The sequence below is a fragment of the Ischnura elegans genome, chromosome 9, assembly GCF_921293095.1.
Source record: "Ischnura elegans chromosome 9, ioIscEleg1.1, whole genome shotgun sequence".
Taxonomy (NCBI): domain Eukaryota; kingdom Metazoa; phylum Arthropoda; class Insecta; order Odonata; family Coenagrionidae; genus Ischnura; species Ischnura elegans.
In genome coordinates, this window is record NC_060254.1 from 97,840,151 (window position 1) to 97,860,326 (window position 20,176).

Sequence of the window (20,176 nt, forward strand, 5' to 3'; positions counted from 1 at the left end):
TTTTTTATAGCTTTTTTTATAATTTTTATCGAAAAACTATTGGCGCCAATGAATGCAGCACCTTTTTCTACATTAGAATGCAATTTTTAATCAGTGCATAACGCAACTTTAATTTTCGTGCTGTTGTTGACAACACCGCGCTCCTGGCCTTATGGAGATTAACATGGGAAACGATTCTCCATAAGAGCCCATACTGTCAACTAAATGTGGAACGCTCTATAGAAAAATAACTAAGAAATTATTTTACACTAATTATACATATTTACAAAATTTGTAAGTAGAAAATAATGATTTTACATTAGTTTTTTGTATGATTTTTCAAGTAACATTTTCTTACAATTTCGTTTTAATTGGGAATAGGTTGTTATATTTTGTATTTTGTGGTTTACATAATTGATCAGTGTTGGTACTTTTACTTTTAACATTCTCATTCCATAGTTGGTGTAGGATTTAGGAATTTCATACAGCTCTTTACCTCTCAGAATCATTTCAAATTTGTTTACTTTCTTAATTTTATATTTATTACTAAAGTAATTTGCTGTAATTAGTATGTACTCATAAAGTTGATTTAAGGGTAGAACACCTATGTCCTTATACACCAGTTTAATATCAGGTACCTCTGTATAGTTTTCTAAATTATGTTTACATCTGTACATTGTTTTGACTATTCTATTTTGGGAATTAATAAGAGGGATTTTATGAACATTTGCAGTATTACCCCAGACTGTCAGACCATATCTTATTAGTGATTCTACCAGAGCATAATAAATTTTTAATAGAATATTAGAATTAACATATGGTTTGATATGGTACATTTGGTAAGATATTTTTTTAAACTTATTATTTACTTTATATATATGTTCACCAAATTTAAAATTGCAATCAATAATTAGTCCTAAGTACTTGTATTTTTCAACCTGGGTCATTTTGCAACATCTACACATTGTCACTAAGTAATTGTTATGCATGCAATCATGATCATGTATTTTTAAATTGATGGATTTATATCTACCCATTTTGCTTACTATATGCATAACTTTTGATTTTTTAGTATTAATTAATAAAATAAATCGGAAAGAGAAAATAGAGAGAGGAATAGAGAAAGAGGAAATAAAAGAAATCGGATTACATTCAAAAGGAATAAAAATATGATTATTAGATTCAGAGTGAGTACCTACAATTTACAATGAGAAGAACCAACAAGTTATTGAAAAGAACAAGTTATTGAAAAGAAAAAAAAAAGTTTTTTTCGAGTTTTCTTAAGAGTTGGAAAAAAACTCACCAAGCCCCATGTGACCGTTGCCGCCCACCGCGAGGGAACGTGACTTTTCTCCGGAAGATTGTTTCCACTCCGTGGCATTAAAGCGAGAGCTTTCCTTCGGAGAGCACCAACTAAAATAAAGGAAGAAGATATTTTTTTTACGACGACGGAAGACGTAGCGTGAGCGCGTCCCATCTCAGCGGCGCCATTCCTGCTTAGTTCGAGCTTCCAGACACGCGTGGCGTGTGTGTGGGCGCGTATTAATTACTTCATTTGTTTTGTTGTTTTTTTTTCTACTCATTTTCATTCCGCCGCGGCGCGTGCTTTTTCCGTGCCCCCACCGAGGGAAGGATTAAGTGGCGGGGTCAGTGCAGCCAGAGTCATCTGCATGCTGCCGCAGCAATTATTTTGAACGCTTTTATTTTGGTTCGTCCGAGTGACAGGGGACTCTTCAAGGCGAATGTTGGTGACCCTGGTCAAGCGACCAATGGAACGTCTCCAAAAATAGTTTTGCGAACCTGTAGCTATAAACTGAGTTCCTCGAGAGAGAAAGGCAAGTTCTATTTTGCTATCGTTTGTGATTGACGTCCATATTGAAATGACACAGTTGCAATTTTATAGTAATATTTAAAACATTCAACCGACCAATCTTTCGGCGCGTAATAGCATTACGTGCAAAAAAATTCTTGGTTGGATATTGCGTTATTTCAATGCCATGACGTGCCTAAACCTTGGCCGGATGAGTATTATAAATATATGGTGTGGAAATTGACAACTGTATTATTTCAATATGGACGTTAAATGTTTTCATAAGTGAAGCCGTATACGCTTTTATACCACTTCGATAAATGTGAAAAAATGGAGGAACCGAAATTTTTACGTTTTCCATCCGCCGCCGACATCTCAAGTTATTCACGACGTGCAATCGGATAAATTAACCCTTTAGCAGATCAGTTGATGACGTCACGGACTCATGCCGAGCGTATCGCAGCTTATCCGCCACTCCCCAGACTTTAGCATGGTCTCGCATAGCTAGTTATCGTTTACACTCTTGCGAGTGATTCCTTCCTGCAATGAGCGGTTATCTTTGAATGAGTTTATTACCCGAAACTCTAATGACGTCACCAACTCATGAAAAGTGGGTGTCCACTTTCGCGTTTCCTTATTTTAAACTTAGGAGAGAATGGTTGAATGGAAAAGATGTTTTTTTTCGGCCGTAACGTATCTTTCCCTTCCACATGCATCGAAATGTAATAATTTTAATTTTTAATTAATGTTATTATTAAAATTTATTTAATGAAAACAGGTTTATGTCAATGACGACGGAGTTTTTAGATGGATGCATGAGGTGGAGAAGTAGCGGAGAAGCAGTGAACGGCTCAGCAATAGTCAGTGACGTCATTAACTTTTCTACGAAAGGGGTAAGCCTGTTGATATTTCACTTCCAGTATCTCGAGAAGTGGGCAACGGATCAGAAAACGGAAGAATACACGTCTCTTTCTTTTTCAAACTCTATCCAAATCGATATTTATAAACAAAATATGAACGAGCCCATGTTTGCTATGCAGCCTACGCAGATGGGAAAAGCGGTTAATGCTCCATTTGGGTTCCCGGAAAGGTCATGCGAGTATCTGTTTTTTTTGCAGAAAAAATATCATGTGCCGAGTTGGTGCTCCTCCTGATGTTAATGCGGTGATTTTCCACGCCCTCGGTGTGACTAGGAGTGTGTTGTCTCGCCGCCTCAGCCACTATCGCTGAACAGAAGGGCTGTTGAACTCCTCTCCTTTAGCGGGAAGCCGACAGCTACTTACACACGTCTCGGCATCCTTACGTTTTTCCGTTGTCTTTTTTACGAGCCGCCTTATCCTGAAGGATGGCACTAGAAACCCTACGAGTACCACCGTGGCCCTCCACTGTTCATTCGTCGTGCTTAACTCTTGAGGTTCCTCTTCTATCGCTTAAGGCCAACCATTGAACTTTGCTTTTAGAAACGCATGACGCATTTAGAAATCTTTGAACTAGGAAATTTCAGTTTTGCGCGTTTAGAAAATTAGCGTATTGTTAATAATTGGCCTCCAACTAATTGAAAGCGCATTCACAACTCATTTAATTTTTGAGTTTGGCCAATCTGTCCTTCATTTAAGATTTTTTTAAAAATCTTTTTAATACTATCAAAGAGGTGTGTAGTTTATGTGTAGAGGCATCGAATTTTCACGAAGAGCGAAATCTCAAACTTCAGTGAAACGATTTTTGTTTACATCGTTGCGATGTATATTTCATGGAAATGTTATGCATACTCCGAGGGCAAAGTGTGTCTTCGTTTTATTACAGAGATGGGTACGAATATTGGCGGAACAAACTGCAGTTGTAATTGCTGTTTGCGAAAATTCAGTGCTTCCACTTTTAGGGTATAATATTTGGCTCCTGACCGAAGGCTCTTGGGTTCAAGTCTCTCGTGAGGCATTTGGACTCCTCCATCCAAAGATCTTGATGCTGTGAGGTGGCCGCTTACCTCGGATTATTGAAACTCGGTGTCTTATACCAGGGAGAGCTCTACCATTACCTATCTAAACCAATCCTTCGGGTCGAATCACTCTTGAGTGAATATGGTCAACGACTCACTAAAGTAGCCAATGCTGCGGATCTCTTTTGATATCAAAATTCACTAACTCTTGCTTTACTTAGTGGTATACCATTATAAGTTTCCTGGATATCAGACAGTTACTTATACCACTTATTTTTTATCAGAGCGCGACCCGGGTTTCAATGAATTATCACCATCTTCAGGCGCAAAATTTAAAAATAATTTAAATCATAATTTGCGCCTGAAGATGATGATAATTCATTGAAACCCGGGTCGCGCCATGATAAAAAATAAGTGGCATAAGTAATTGTCTGATATCCAGGACACCTCTTTTGATATCACTAACTTTTCTGATGGGCGAAAATATGTTTCATTTATTTATCTCAAATACTCCCGAAAACGGTTCACTGTGGCCTTTACATCGGGAGTTTAAACAATCAACAAGAGACGATCACAGACACCCATGTCCTGGAAGGGGCAACCTACCCAGGCGGGACTCGAAACCGCGACCTTCGTTATGGTAGGCGAGGACAAATCACCGAGGCTGACTGTGCATCTGCTTGTATAAATGAGATGCTCTTTGAGTGTTAGACTAATGTTTTAATCAGTAAAATTAATTTCTTCTCCTTGACGGATCGACATGGGAATAGAATTCCAAATTTTGGTTTTATTTGGTCATTATCACTATTCCATGTATTTTCTGGTAGAGTAACTACAAGCACAGCCGGTTATCTATTTATCCTGCTAACCGACGCGTCGTAACTATACGGATCTAAATCGGCGAAATTGGATCATTTTAAAAGTCTGAGCAAAATCATCTTAGATCGTGTGTGTCGAATCCATCTTGAGTCCCATCGTAAAGCATGGGTCTTGTGTGCCAAGTATCGAGGAAATTCCTCAATAAAGCTCGCTAAAGTCTTTGTTTTCGTGCGAAGCCTTCTCGAGGGGGGTAACAGTGGAGTTTTTGTGCCCCCTGTGGAGTGGTTGACGAGGCGGAGGAGGAGCCGGGATTCGCTCGCGTGGGTTGGTCGTGGCGGCAGGGGCGAGGGTTAGGGTTGGTGGGGTTTTTTCGAGTGATATCGTGGGTCGATATTGCCATAACCCCTCTTCTTACATGACCGCCAGTTTCCGCCCTTCCCCTTTGCCTTAATGCCGTTCCTTCCTTCCTTCGCCCTTCTCGGAGCTCATAAAATGGCTCCTTCCTTTGATACCTGCACTCGTCTCTTTTTCGGACGATTCCCCTGCGCTTTGCCGAAAGTATTCACCTTTCTCGTGCCCCTATTTTTAAATATTTTGTTGCCTTTCGCACGAAACTCCCCTATTTCGCCAGATAAAAGCTGTGCTTACTTCCAACCCAACCCCGTTCTTGTGGTACGCGAATTAAAATTACCTTTCGCTTGATGATATGGGTTTAAATGTTGCTCGATAAATCTCCTGCTCATTTTAAATTAATTGTTATTTTTATAATTTGGACTGCATATGTACTTTTTCATCAACTTCTTAGCAATTTTCCTTCGTGTTCCTCATAAAAATCATAGGAGGGACTTTCATTGGCGGTCGTAAATTAACCAGATGTGTAATATCATGAGCATTTCTTAATTTTTTGGTGGATATAAATCTCATTTCACCCCCTTATAAATATTCGAGACTTTTAGCCATTTATCGATTATTTACCCCCAGAATTACAAAACTTTGTTCTGATTGATCAAGTGAGTTTTTTGAGAATAATTGCAATTTAATTTCACTCGGAATCGAAATTTTCCTTTTAAAATTGATAACAAGCCTTCACATTTATTGATTGTTGACTTTTTCATCGCTATGGCGAAGTTTACTGCGTGGAGTAAATTAAGGGAAACAATTTTCTGGTGTACTATAGGGTTTATTCAAAAGCGATTCTCGGTTCTACGAACATCACCGTATTCAGGGAATAAAAATTCCTCTCTCCCATCCGATTCAAATGGATGCCCTCCGTCATTAATTTCGACTTCTCCAAATTCTTCACCACCGCTTCGTAATATTTTTCTGGGTGTTCCTCTCATTTATCATTATCTTTATTGTTATTTTTCTGATTCTTGGTTTTCATCTATCAAACTCCTAACGCGATCATTTAATCAAAAATAATATTATTTTTAAATTATTTTCTTTTTTCATGGCGAAATCTCACACTTTCGACATTCCAATGGGAGCCTGTGAACTTGTAGTGGACAAATCGATGAGCTGTCTGGGAAAAATTAGAAAAGGATAAAGGTCAAATAATTTTTAGGTGACCGTCGAATCCTGACTCCTCCAGATTCTTGTGACAACTTCGGTGCCCGAATGGAATAAATTATTATTATTTTCAAATATTTAGAAGCTGAATAAATTACTATTGCTAACTAGACATTCCCATTTTGCGTCGAAGTTGGTGTTAATTCCCCCAATTATCCACGAATAGCCTACTTACCTATAGTATCTGCTTCTCGCTTGGTGAGGCCGACACCGAGGGGCGGATTGGGGTCGTTTTTGTGTGGGGGCAGGTCGTTACTTATTCCGGCGCCTTGGTTTTGTGCACTATACCTCTCAGCGATAATGCGCATTAGGTCTGATATGCATGGGCAAGTTACTTTTAAATATTCATCAATTATTTTTTTAAAATTACCTCCCTGCGATAATCCGTCTTAGGTCTAATGCGCATTGACAAGTGGCTGTTTAAATATTTATCTGAAATTTTTTAACATTGTTTATTGAGCCGGTGAAATGGAAAATTTCGTGGAAGTGATTAACATCTTTTCAGTTTTTCCGGGAATTACGGGGGGAGGGGGGCGGCCACCTCCCCTTTTCATCCTCCTCCTTTAACCCCTTCCACTTCCATTAATTTTCTGAATATCGTGCTTCTATTCTCTATTTATTTTTTCAGTCGTTCTTTTTCAAATGGTTGGTAAAGAAATGATATTTTGTAATTTGAAATCAAAGTAGAACCGTGAAATACAATGTGATTATTAAAAATGGAGAACGTAGCGATCGCTACTCGAATAAAATCATTTTAATCCTTCAAATCCATCATGTTTCGTGAAATATGAATTATTTATGTATACTATGGATGTTTTAACATTGTTAAGCTTTCAAAATAATTATATAGTTACTTAACTTATGAAAATCCGATGACGAGATACACTCGTCATTGAGCGGTTTGGCATCGAAAGTTCATGACGAGCTATACTCGTCATTACAGCGCAAGGGATTAAAGAAGCCTCTCGTCGCGTCTGACCTCTGCCTCCACTCCCTGACCCTCCTCTCCGTGTCCTCTCGCTGGCTCTCTCCCTCACAGACGGAGTCGGGTCTCCTCTGACGGCATTGTGGGAAGGCACGGGAGGGAGAGTTCGTGGAGGGGAGAGGGAGAGCGTGTTTGGGGGCGATGGAGCGCGCGTCGTCTGTGGGTGGGTGTGTCCGTCCCCACTCTCCCTTGCGCTTCGACGCCATGAATGAATTCCCAGGCAGCGCCACTCTTCCCTCGAATCGATTTCTCTTCTTCCCTTCTTACTACTCCGCTCTCCCACAAGCCATGTTTACTCGCCGAAGTTGACTGCTGCGGCAGCCGAGTGTAAGTGCCGGCTTATGGAATGAATTATAAATTGATAGAAATTAGAATTAACAAAAGGAATTAGCTTCAACGCTTTCGGGGCTTCGTTCTTAAAAAAATATTTTTTTGGACTGGACCCCTTGTAACACTCTTCTGCAAAACTACAATAGCAAACTGCCGTGCACAAGGTATTGAAATACATTTTCGTCTGAAATAAAGTTCATTGGTTCTTATTCCTCGTTCAGATTACGATTGTTCCAGCAATCGTCGGAACAATCGTGCATTCACACGACGATGGTTAAAACCTGTGGTGCCCTCTGGTGCTGACATCTAAAGTGAACGGGAAATTGACGGTTAGCAAAGCTGTTGAGGTATGCATGGTCAAGATATTATTGTGCTCCTCGTGTATTTACCGAATAATTTTTCTTCCGCCCATATTCTTCCTTAGGACAAATCCATGGAAAAAATAGACCGAAGAAAGCTTCACGAACTTTTCGTCTTTCTCTTGTCGGTTGTCGCTTCCGTTTCCGGTCTCCCAGCGCCGAGCCATCGTAAAGTGGCAACGTTCGGAACTACGTCAACTATTGTCAGGACATGCGTTCACACGGCTAGTTCGGCCAACTATCGTTAGGACGATCGCTCGGACAATCGTAATGTGAACGAGGCATTAGTTGCATCGATGTATGTTCCGACTTTGCTTCCAAGTTGACTCCTCAATTCAGTAATACATACACACCGTCAGGGCTCCCACTCAGCCGTGAAACCCTTAAAACCGTGAATAAGCCGTGAATTTCGTCTTCCGTGAAAAAAAACTGGGAAAAGCCCTGAATTTCGTCAATAAACCTTAAAAATCACTGAAATTTGAGTGAAGAACTACGATTGATAGATCAGAAGAAAAATCGATGTTTCGATGATAATTCAAGGCCGAGTCACGTGCGGACGCTGTCCACCCATTTATCTGCACACGTGATTTCGAAGCGCAATTATTGGTCCTTATGCTACGACGACACATTGGCCTTAAGCCTGTAATTGGAAGACCGGTAACCAAAGTGTTCATTAACTCTGGCGAAAAATCAGACACTTCTTTGCTCCTCTGCCACCCTGCAGGGTTCCCACTCAACCGTGAATAAGCCGTGAATTTAGTCTACCGTGAAAAACATGGAAATAGCCGTGAATTTCGTCACAAAACCTTAGAAATCTCTCCAACTTGATTGTAGATCTACGATAGACAGATTAAAAGAAAAATCGATGTTTCGATCATGTTTCAAGGCCGAGTCACGTGCAGATACTGTCCACTCATTTTTCTGCACACGTGTATTCGAAGCGCAATTATTAATTGGTCCATGTGTGCCATGACAGCACATTGACCTTAAGCCTGCAATTGGAAGACGTTAATCCTGGCAAAAAATCAGGCACTTCTTCACTTCCCTGCCACCCTGCTCTCTCCATTTTCCCACTCACACCCTTTTAGCCGGACCTGAATTTTGCTAACTATAGGTGACGTCATGAGAGATGGCGCTTTCATTGCTGCGTTTGCATTCATTCATTCGGCTCTTGATTGTTGCGTGATCAATATTTCTGCCTAAAATACCTTATCTACAAACCGTGAATTTTATAATGTAGTTAGAGTGGGAACGCTGACCCTGCCTCCTTCCATTTTCCCACTCGCAACCTTTAGCCGGCCCTGAATTCTGCCAACGATGAGTGACGTCATTAGAGGTAACACTTTTAGTGCTGCGTTTACATTCACGGCGTCTGTCGCGTTTTTATTTTTAACTTTTAGTTAACGTGCGGCCTGTGATTGTTACGTGATCAGTATTTATATCAAAAATGGCTTTTCGATAGACGGCGAATTTGACGACATTTCAGCCGTGAAAACCTGGAAAAAACCGTGAATTTTATAATAGGGTGGTTTCCTATTATTTTTTTATTGCCTTAATGGAAAGGTTATTACTCCTGGAGTACGTATTTCACGCTTTTAGATTTTTAAATGACGATGTTTATTTTTGCGATTAAATGAAAAGTGAAAATATTCAAGCGCGCGAAAACGCGAATGCTGTATAAGAATGAATGCTGGTAAAACCCCTTGTGACGTCATTCTGGTTCCCGCTGTCGCCGTGTGAGGTGACCTTGGGCCAAGGTTTGTGCTTCGTAGCGATGTAGGCTGCTAGCAGGTAGCAGAGTACCCTGCTAGCGGGTAGCGCTTGTCTTAAATAAGGATTATAAATACCCTATCAAACGAAGGAAACTTTCCGACCTTAGCCAGTTTTATTAGGTGATTATTAAGGCATGTTTCCCTGAGCTCTGTACCTCATGCATGCATTGGTAATCTCAGACGATGTAAAACCCCTATCTACTCGTATAGAAACTAGGTCCCTGTGACGTCACGTGGAGTGGCATCGCATGGGCGCCAATCTGGCCTTTTTCAAATGCGGTTAAAATTGACCCTTGCCATTCGTCTAAATCATTATTTCTAAAACCAAATAATTTGTATATTATGAATACACTAATGGTGGGTAACGAATCGCAATCAATGCCTTTCGTTTTCTTTGATGAAGGAAACTACCCTATTACATTGGTGCCACATCGGTTACTCTCCCTGATAGTCGTAGCAAAGAACGACATTTTAAATCTCTCCGTTAAGATCATCTGCAAACTTCTGCCATCACGAGGTGTATTGACAATCTTAAGACGCTTGTGTGTCAATTATAGTCGCAAGATATCGTTTTTCTGCTACTGCTTTTAGGAGTCAACTTATACGAGTAAACCAGGCTTTCAACCTCCCAAACCTCCAACTCCCTTTGATTCTCCCTCCTATCTCTCACCCTTAGCCGCAAAGGGGTGTGAATAGGTAATCCACGCGCATGCTAGCCGTATTCCCTCATTAATTCGTGTTTTTATCCGAACACCCCTTGTTCTTATGCATATGTGGTGGTTGTCAAAACAGAACTGAAGTATTTGCTTTACTTCAATACTGTACTGATCAATAAAAAGTAAGCGTACCGGATTTATGCTCCTTGTTTTATTTGCGTGAGAGTTAAAGTTCCTATGCGAGTATTGACTAACAATAAGGCCTGCGTATCGCTAGATAAATATCGCCGAACGAAAGCGTGTAGCCCTAAGGAAAGGAGAAAGATCTATTTTCGCAGGATCGGCCTATTCATTTGTCAGCAGTAATTTTCATGGGGACCGTAACTCTGGATCAAGCAAACTGATGACGTACAAAATATTATTTTTTTTTCTTTACTAAAGAGTCTGTCTGTGTTAGCGTTTTCACGTAGATTACACAAATTTGATTTTTTTACTTCTTTTGCTCAAAACCGATTGATATCGAAATTATGAATTCCATTTTTTTGCAAAAATCTAATCAGGTTTAATTAGTGTGATAAAAGGTGTCAGGACATTTCTGGCGCTGTCATCTTTATAAAAGTGGAAGAAAACATATATGATATGCCATCAGTGTCAGTTTATGCAATTTTTTGCGTGTAGAGGTGTGTTCGTCTGACATCGTCTTCATCATCTCAGTCGACATCGCTTGCAACCGAGACGAGTCAGGACTACAGTTGACCACATCCCGCTATGGAGGGAGTGGGAAGTCAGTCGGATTCATAAACGGGAAAGCATGGAGGAACTATCACATTTATTTTTTTTTTGTGTTTCTGCTACTCATAACGCTCATGTGATATTCATCCTCAGGAAAATAGTATTTATTGAGATATGAAAGATTATTGCCACTTATAATTTATATGCGACATAAACTGCATTTTAACGATGGCCCAACGATAGCCAATAAGTAAATAAAATTGAGCTCAATAAACATAGCGTTAATCCTAATAGCTGTGTGTGTTGGCAATACTTCAAAATGTTTCTATAAAATGTAATAGTTATAAATTGAAGGCTAACCTTCTAACAGCACACGTCTTTCAGCTACGTCCATCGGAGAAAAGGAATTTTAGCTCCCTTGGGTCTTACGTTAATGGCTGATCAGGCATATGCCTATGTTGTACCGAATTCTTATTGATGAAGGCTTTGCTCATAACTGCAAATGGATAGGAAGCATCGTTATCGAAAGGTTTTTCATCATTCAGAAGTGACATAATTACTAAAACGCATCATTAACAATATGGTGAGCGAATATTTTTTGGGTTTCTGGATGAGATGTGCATCAATTGGGATTTACGACTCGTTTTAAATTTGGAATTTTTTGGATGTGTTGCTAGATATTTGACCATAAGTGTATCGATGCTGGCGTTCACAAGAGAAATCCACGTGTTGTACAAACAAATTTGAATTTTCCTATGAATAATACTTGTAATATATGAAATCACTAAACATTTGACATTGCACTGATCTAGCTGCTTATAGAAGCACTCTTATGTAGCTTCAAAACTTTTAGCAAATGATTCCTAATAAATAATTTCACTACATGGGCGTACCCAGCGAGGGCAGGAGGGGGCAGCTGCCCCCCCCCCCCCCCAGAACCAAAAGTATATTTAGTTCAAAACGAAATTTTGAACAAATTTTCTTTAAATCCTAGAAAAGTGATGTTAGTACTAAACATGCAATTAAAGTGAAAATATTTTATCCGAGCAAATACTTAAAAGAACAATAAAGCGCGGATATAATTTCTTGAAATTTTCGTTTCATAACCTTTTCTGTGTTACAATTTGAACCACCACGGCTTGCCCCCCTCCAGTTTTGATCCTGAGTACGCCCTTGTTTCACTAGTATCCATGCCGCGAACTTGCAAGTGAAGGGGATATGTAGAGTCGGGAGAATATGCTTTAGGATACCTACGTCAGATTTGTTTTAAAATATCGGTAACGGATTGGAGTGGTAAATGGCGTGTGCTTTTATTTTCCACGATGAAGTGTAGTCAGTGTGATGGGGAAACATTTTTTTTTGGAATTGGCACTTTTTTGTGCTTAAGCATTTCATTCCCTCCAGCGTTTCGCTTTTGTTTCAAGGCGCTCCGCGCTGACACCTGAAGCCAAAGGTTTTGCGTTGCGTGTACTCGCTGAGCAAGTGGCGCCGTGGTGCGGCTGGTCATGGAGTGAGCGGTCTCAACTTCCGTACTCAGGCTCTAGATCAAGGCCGTAGCCAGAAAAAAATTTCGGGGTGTGGGGATTATATTTACGGATGGGATGCATTTCGGGGGAGCACGTATGGAGGGGGTAAACATCTGCGTATCACCCAAACATTTTAGGGGGGGGTTGAACCCCTCTGCTCAGTACGGACTGGTACTTTATCGTGCACTATTGCTGTTCCGTTGTTGTATCAACCGTTGAACTAGTTGATACAGTAAATCATCTTTGCATTGGCGGCATTTTTTTTTATTCTAAAAACTTGTTCCTCAAGTACATTCGAGTATGTGTTTCTCTCTGGTATCTGTTTAATTTTCTTTTGTTATGAGCTGAATATTTTTTAGTCTCGAGGTCATATCTAGTATAACAGTTTTCCAGAAAGCACTTTTTGCTAGTATTCTATTCAATGAAATTCTGCATTCAACCATTGGATCCTTACAGTTGAGGGGTCGCCTAAAGCCACTGAAAGTTGGATAAATTTGTCTGTCGTCATTCCTTCTTGGTGGTGGAATTAGGTTTAATAAATATTTAGGGTCTTTGAAAGACAAATTATGTGTTTTTTTACAATTATGCGTTTTGTTACAATATTTTTCTCTTCATAGAAGTTAATTGGGTGCGTTTAATGAAATTCGAATAATTTAACACTTGGATTCCGAGTTTCATCTGTAAGCGTAAGTTATATCCTCAGATAAATTTTAGACAGGTATTCAACTCGTAGTTTTCCGCGGAGTGAGTTTAGAAGGGAGGAGAAGCGATATAAAGGTGAGCGCTTGGTTAGGGAAATCCTGGTCAGAATAGGCAGATGGAGTAGGTATAGCGAGCGGGTGGATCGAATTGATATACTAAAATAATAATAAATAATCCGTCGCTTGTTAGTGGTTTTCATAAGAAATATGGAGCATGATACTTAGAGACACTATCTGTTGCATAAGGTATGTCGCGTACGTAGTGCAAAACATTGGAAACACGCTATGGTACTCGAGAATAGGCTGGGGTTTGTCTTTGGGAAAATAAAAATATCAGATGGAACGAAAGTTTAGTTTGCGAGGGTGCTCTCCCCATTAATGAAAAACTGAGTTAATGATTAGATATTAATTATTATTTATGCTAACTGAAAATTGACAAATCTGGAAGAAATTGGAGTGCTCCACAATGATCGTAGCATTGCGAATAGTTTGTTTAATAATCAAGTAGCTTTGGTAAAATGCGGTCACAATTGTGTAGAGCAGGAGTACGAAAAGGAGTGAGTCAAGGATGTGCACTATCCCGCGTAATTTTTACTATTTGCTTCGAGAAAGTCGTCAATGAAATCAAAGAGGAGGTTTGGGTATCAATATATTCGAGAAATAATTTGTATGATACTATTTATTGACGACGTAGCAATCTGTATGGTATTTGGAGGAGGCGACCGACAGTTGAGGTCATTTGCGCCATGAGGGAAGGGTGGGCAAGGAAGGGTGGAGAGAAACCCGACGTCGGCATTAGCCTGCTCTTAACGAAAGGCGCCAAGGGGACCACGGCTTAACGTCCCATCCGACGGACGGAGTGTTCCGCTTGAAATGTCCTCCACACAACATTCAAGCAGGGATCGGGCAGTCTCTGAAAATTCTCTGCCGCTGCCGGGATTTGAACCTGGGCCTACCGGGTGGGAAGCCAACACTCTAGCCACAACACCAACCCGATCCCCGACGTAGCAATCGTAGCCGATACAGAGAATAGGTCGGAGAAGACTTTGACGAATATGCTAAGTGCCCACGCATCTGCTGAAAATCAACAAAATGCTAGCGGATAGGAGTTTGGAATGGAGACCTTCGTCAAACCAAATTTAAGATTCTTGGTCAACTTATGACGATGAACTGATTAACCTTATAAATCTCCATCATCCAATCTAGGGATATCATTGGGTAATATTAATTGGGTGATGTCTTAATTACAAGTTGATAATGTTTGATGGATGATTTCATTGGTTCAAGTTCTAAATTTCTTTTTTTTTCTATTTTCAGGTAAATGCCCTATCCATGACGGTTGGCTCATAAAATACTTCCTTTGGTGAGTGGTAACTCATTTCCTGGTCATGCCCGCTATCGATTTTGCATTCATGTCCATAAAGAATGGGAATAGGGAGAGCAGGCGGATGAATCAAGTTAGTATTCTGAAATTCAACTGGATAAATAGAAATGGAGTTCAGGGCAGTCTGTAGTCGAGTTTAGTGTATTATGAAGTGATTTTTAATTCATATTATGCCCAAGTTTTTGTAGGTTAGATAAGGAGACAGAATACTGGACAGCATCAAACGAAACATGGCGTAGATAAGGGACTTGATTTCTGATAAATACTAGGACCCTTGCTAATTGTTGAAAGCAGCCATTCTGCTATAGGTAATCACAACGTGTAGACAGAAGGAGCAAGATATTCCACAGTTATAAGCGACGGTAAAGTTTGCTTCAATTATTATTTTTTTAAAGCCCTACTTGTTGCAGTACACTTCTGTTCAGGTTAGCATGTCTAAGAACAAACGTTTTCACTCAGCTTCTTTACTCATCCAATTCTTAGGATATGATTGTGGCACCAGGATTCAAAAGGGTTCAATTCTTCACATCTACCTCTAGGGCCCATGGTAAATACCAGGGTTAATTCAAATTTTTGAAAGCAAAAATTCTGCTCTGATCACAACTTGAACACAGGAGGATCAGGAATCACAATGTTAGTTACTTCGTTAGAACATTTCCTTTTTATATGTTAACGGCTGGTGGTCCTAACATTCTCACAGGACCACACGCCAATCGAGGCTGCTCGCGGGGTAATATAATAATAATAATAAGTTTAATGCTCCAAAACATGAACATTAATCTGAACAACACATAAATAGGGAAGCTCTAGGTCACCCTTAAGATCGAAACCGGTGGGGTGGTAACCGAATACCATGCGGATATTTCTTAGAAAAAATATAAAATGTCTATGTTGCAGATTTTTAGAGCAGACTCATTTTACAGATTTTTTTACAAATTCACTTTACACATTTACGTTGTGAAACAATTTCATTTATAGTCTAAAATAAAATTTCAATATCATCGTGTTCTAACAACCACTTTTTAACTCAACGTAGTATGTAGATTGCTTCACCATTGATATTAAGTACGGGAAAAAAGATCGTTCAGAAAATTTAGTGAAGTGCAAAATGGAGAGTTGGTACGAACGCTTTTTAATATTCTTCCCCCCCGTGGATCCACCTCTGCTTCTTCTGCTTATGTGGAGGGGTTGTTGCATCGCTTGTCAGAGCTACGTGTGTTTCGAGTCGTCCGCTTCTCGTGTACGATTGACGGGAGTGGCAGATGAGGGGAGGGGGTTCACGGGTTGGGGGAGGGAGGGTTCCGGAAGGATGAGAGCGGTTGACGCGACAGTCGGGAGGGGTTCCTTCCCCCTCTTTAGGGTTGTTGGGAGTGAGGAGGGGTACGGGCCTATATAGAGAGAGGGGGAGGGGAGGTTGCCCGGATACCACGCGGCTCGTCATCGTGTGTGACCTTGCCGAGGTCGCGACCTTATCGTTCGTCCGTCGGAGTGCCGCCGCCCCCCTTCCGGGCCTGCCTGTGGGACTGCGTTGAGAAACAAACGGCCCGGGAGGATAAGGGGAGGACAATGTTAGTCAGTGAGTGAGCGGCATATCGACTCGGGGAGAGGAGATACCGCACGCGTGTTTTCCATGTCATGCTCCCACGGGTGCGCGAACAAACAAAGAAGTGTGAGGAATCGTTACTTTCGAATCGTTTTAAATGATGCGACGGGGAATGAATTATTATTAAAATACACCGATTAAGGTAGGTTTCCATAAGGTAGGAGTACTTGCCAACTATTCAGGCCAACTTCCCTTTCTTCATGTACTGCCCTCTTTGTACATAGTGATGATGATGAATAATTCACTTGTAATAACTAACCTCCCCTTGAAATAAAAAAAAATTCTCATCTCTCGCTTTGAAAATTTCAATTAATATGGAATCGTTTAAAATGATACGACGGAGAATGAATAATTATAATTAAAGTATTCTACCGATTAAGGTAGGTTTCCATGGAGTAATTCAGAAGTATTCTGGCCACCTCCTTTCCTTCGTGTACAATGGAAAAGTTTACTTATCTCTCGCTTTGAAAATTTCACTTAATGTAGAACCTGCTCACGGAAACATGCTAAATTTCCACCGAATTAAGAACTTTCTAAATAATTATTAAATACCAAATTTCCCTGAGTGGCACGTAATATGTTAGAAGTTATTCAAACATCCCCAGGAAAAAAGATAACAAGTTTTTTTTTTGGGATCGTGTTGCATGTTGGAGAACAATTTCAACTAAGTTGGTAAATATTAAAGTGTAGCACTGAAATTCAATTAATTGCTGTTATAAATTCCTCAATGGGAATTGGGTCAATATGATCAGTTTATGTAGCTATCCTAAAAATTAATAGTGGTTTATTTATTTATATTTTGTATTAAGTTCTATAGTCCGACGCGTGACGGAGCAGCCAGCTCGTAGGTGCTTGAAGGAAATGGGTTATGCAAATTAGTCGTACATAATCTTCCGGTAATCATCCATTGCTCTCGAACATGGTCAATACGTGCTTCCACTGATCTTGCCACCCTAAAAAGTGCTACGACTTTCTACTCAAAAAATTTAAAATATAGAAACGCAAATCTCTGCGAGGCGTCTACAAATGCAGTTTTATCCCTTTTATCACTCCCCAATCTCTCCCGTCACCAACTTCAATCAGGCATAAAATTCATTTACAATGCCCTTTTTCCCATTTTGACAGTCCTAATTTTGTATTCCACGACTCGAATTACCACAAAAACATGATCATAATGTAATACAGAATCCAACTCACCGGCGACTCCTAGGATACTCATCTGGCCGGGAACCATTGATTAATAATAAAGAGTGAAAAACGTCTTGGTCTTGTTCCTGACATTGTTTTCTTCCTCAAGATTAGGGTACCTTTCCGCCACACCTGTTCTTCGTGCCAATGCCCAGACTATCATTAAGTAAGCCTTATCTTTGGCTCCGTCTTTTTTGCAGTAGTAAATTCTCTCCAGACCGATAATGATCCCTTAAATGTATCAATTAAAATTGTTGCTGACTTGTCGTCACCTCATTTAATACAAAATACATAGCTATAAAACTTGCTAAATACTAATGATGTAGTTGTTCGTTTTGTTATGGTTTGATTAGTAATTTTATTAGCTTCGTTGTTTCTTTTAATCGTTTTAAGTGCGCTTTAAATCGGAATTTTTGCCGTATGTATTCCATTTTATTTACAATAAAAACTAAGTAAGCATGTATCTGTAACTCAGCCTTTTTCACTCTATAATTCGTGCACTCAAGCAAGAATGTATCGGAATCTCTCTAACGATGAATGTTCACCACTCACAAGGCTCCGTGTTAATGTCTTGAAATTATAGTTACAATTACAGTTACAGTTAAAACACCCGCTTGCACCACCCTAGAAATCCACCACTCTGTATTACCATATGGATGCGTTTCAACCTACAAGCGTGCAGTAGTCGCAATTGCAGTATCTCCTGCAAGCTGGCTGGAAGATTCTCATGCTCCTTTTCCCGTCTAATGTTTGTATCCTTGGTAACCTTATAGCTTAATCAATTGCCTATCTTAATGGTTGATCCTCACCGCTCGACTTCTATCCCTTACGCAATCACGTTTCGGTTTAATCCGGACTCGTGCAGAAGGGCGGAACTTTGCAATTGGAATAAAAAGGAAAAATCGTTTAGGCTGCCGAGGGAAAGGAAGGTCGTGTGCTCCGATTAATGGAGAGGGGAGGACGGCCTTTTGGCGCTAGAAACTGATGCCTCTTCATTGCATGCTTCGGCCCAAGTTCTACTCACATCTGCTCTCATTATATCATCACTGTTTCATAATGATTCATCTCGTGTTCTTTATAATTGCTCCCTATTAATACTGCAATCGTTATTCAATTATAGAATCCAGTTTAACTTGAAAGGGAAATTAAGGGTGAAATATGTGGAGGGAAAATTTTAGGATTGGTTATTATCGAGTTTTTTTGTGGTGAAATGATTTCTTAAATTATTTTTCATTCGCCGTGTGATGGAACGTATATTTTTGTTCGGCCGTAAAATAATTAAAAGATTGTTTTTCAAAACCTTGATAGATGGGGCTCTTCAATGTAAACCGTATGAACCCTAAATCTAATCATCATATTTTATACACTGTTTGCATGTATTTAACTCCTTCCTTCATTTTCTCTTTTTTTTAATTCTTTTAGTAGCATGTCCCTGTTACAGTCCACTGATAATTAGTGATATTACAGACGCCATGCATCTAATTGAAAATAACATTTGTAATAATTTCACATTTTATACTTCAATATTTTCATGCTAATAATAACTAATATTTATAAATGATAAGCTATCATTGCGTATTTATATTTGTAAATATATACACTAAATGCTGGGATATTGCCTTACCAGGTGAAAATCTAATTCCAAGAAAAGGAAAAAATGTGAAAAAAAAGTTTTTTGTAAAAAGAAAGTTTTTTTTGCGTTATAAAACGTCCACAGGGATAGCAAATTTTTTCCTATTACTAATACATTTGTTAGGAATGTGTCGATTCAACTTTTTTCTATATATTTCATCCTCTTTTTTAAATATATTTCCGATTATCGAGTCCGAATCCATCGATTGTTATTCATACTAACAGGTGGGATATTGATTTATCTGTAGCATTGCCGTCATTATGGTTTAAGAATTGTTTGGAATAAATGAACAAAGACGATTAAGTAGCCCAAAAAGTATGTTTATTACAAATAGCGAATTAGTTTTATAGTAATATATCCTCAGCACTAGTAAAATAGTAAACACTTTAACTGTTTCAAGCAATGAAGTGTAAACTTGATAGTGTGCGGTGCACAGTGGCTCAGGTGTGTGGCGGAGTTCATCCCCAAAGCTTACGGTAAATTTTCAAAATATTTATCTAACTGGAATAGGAATCGACTTTATGCGATCGATTCTTGATTCCGTGCTCGAGAATCGGGTAAATCGAAAATTAACATGTGGAATCGAATTATGGCCAGTATTAACTAATGGGAATAAAGGGTCCCTTTAAGCTGATCCTAACGCCCAACCCGAAATCCAACCGTGTTACCCTGGTTTCCCTCGGTGCGTTCGTGGCGTGAACTGGCTATGACATCTCTTAGTGCATCAAACAGTCACTTTTCCTCCTCCTTTCCCCCTCCACTGTGCCTTCCCCCCTCCCTCTTGATCTCCCTCGTAACCGCCCCTCCCCACCATCCTTCCCTCCGCCGCCGTCGCCCAGTGCATGCCCAGGGACCCCCGAAGGACAAATGGGGTGTCATAATCGTCCTTGGGCACCTCCCACCCCTCCCCTCTCTCTTCACACGCTCCCGTCCCGCTATTACAGTCCCACGCATTCGCCCCTGCTGCACTCCCAACGCACCTCTCTCCTGTGATCACGCCGCGGAGAACGAGCGTAAGAGGAAACTGCTGTGCGCACCATGTCGCACGGACGATCCCATGTTTTCAGTTCCCAACGTTTGCTCGCAGCTTCTTTTGATCGTGGCAATTGTATAAGCTTGGAGAAGAGCACTTTGCCCTGATTATCATCAACAGTCTTGAGATCAATCTGATGAAAACAATAGCACCAAGCGTTA

At 39.9% G+C, this 20,176-nt stretch overlaps 1 protein-coding gene across 4 annotated transcripts in view; it reads left to right on the plus strand.

Moving 5' to 3' along the window:
• The window catches only part of LOC124164883 (nuclear hormone receptor FTZ-F1 beta), a 290,899-nt gene that overhangs the window by 232,579 nt on the left and 38,144 nt on the right, over positions 1-20,176 (plus strand). The window contains exon 1 of one of the 4 annotated variants that reach the window (XM_046542107.1): positions 14,486-14,537. The exons of the other annotated variants lie outside the window; for them this stretch is intronic. The gene's annotated coding sequence lies outside the window, so the exon portion shown is untranslated. Of the gene's footprint in view, positions 1-14,485; positions 14,538-20,176 lie in introns of those variants that run through there. 4 annotated transcript variants of the gene reach the window in all.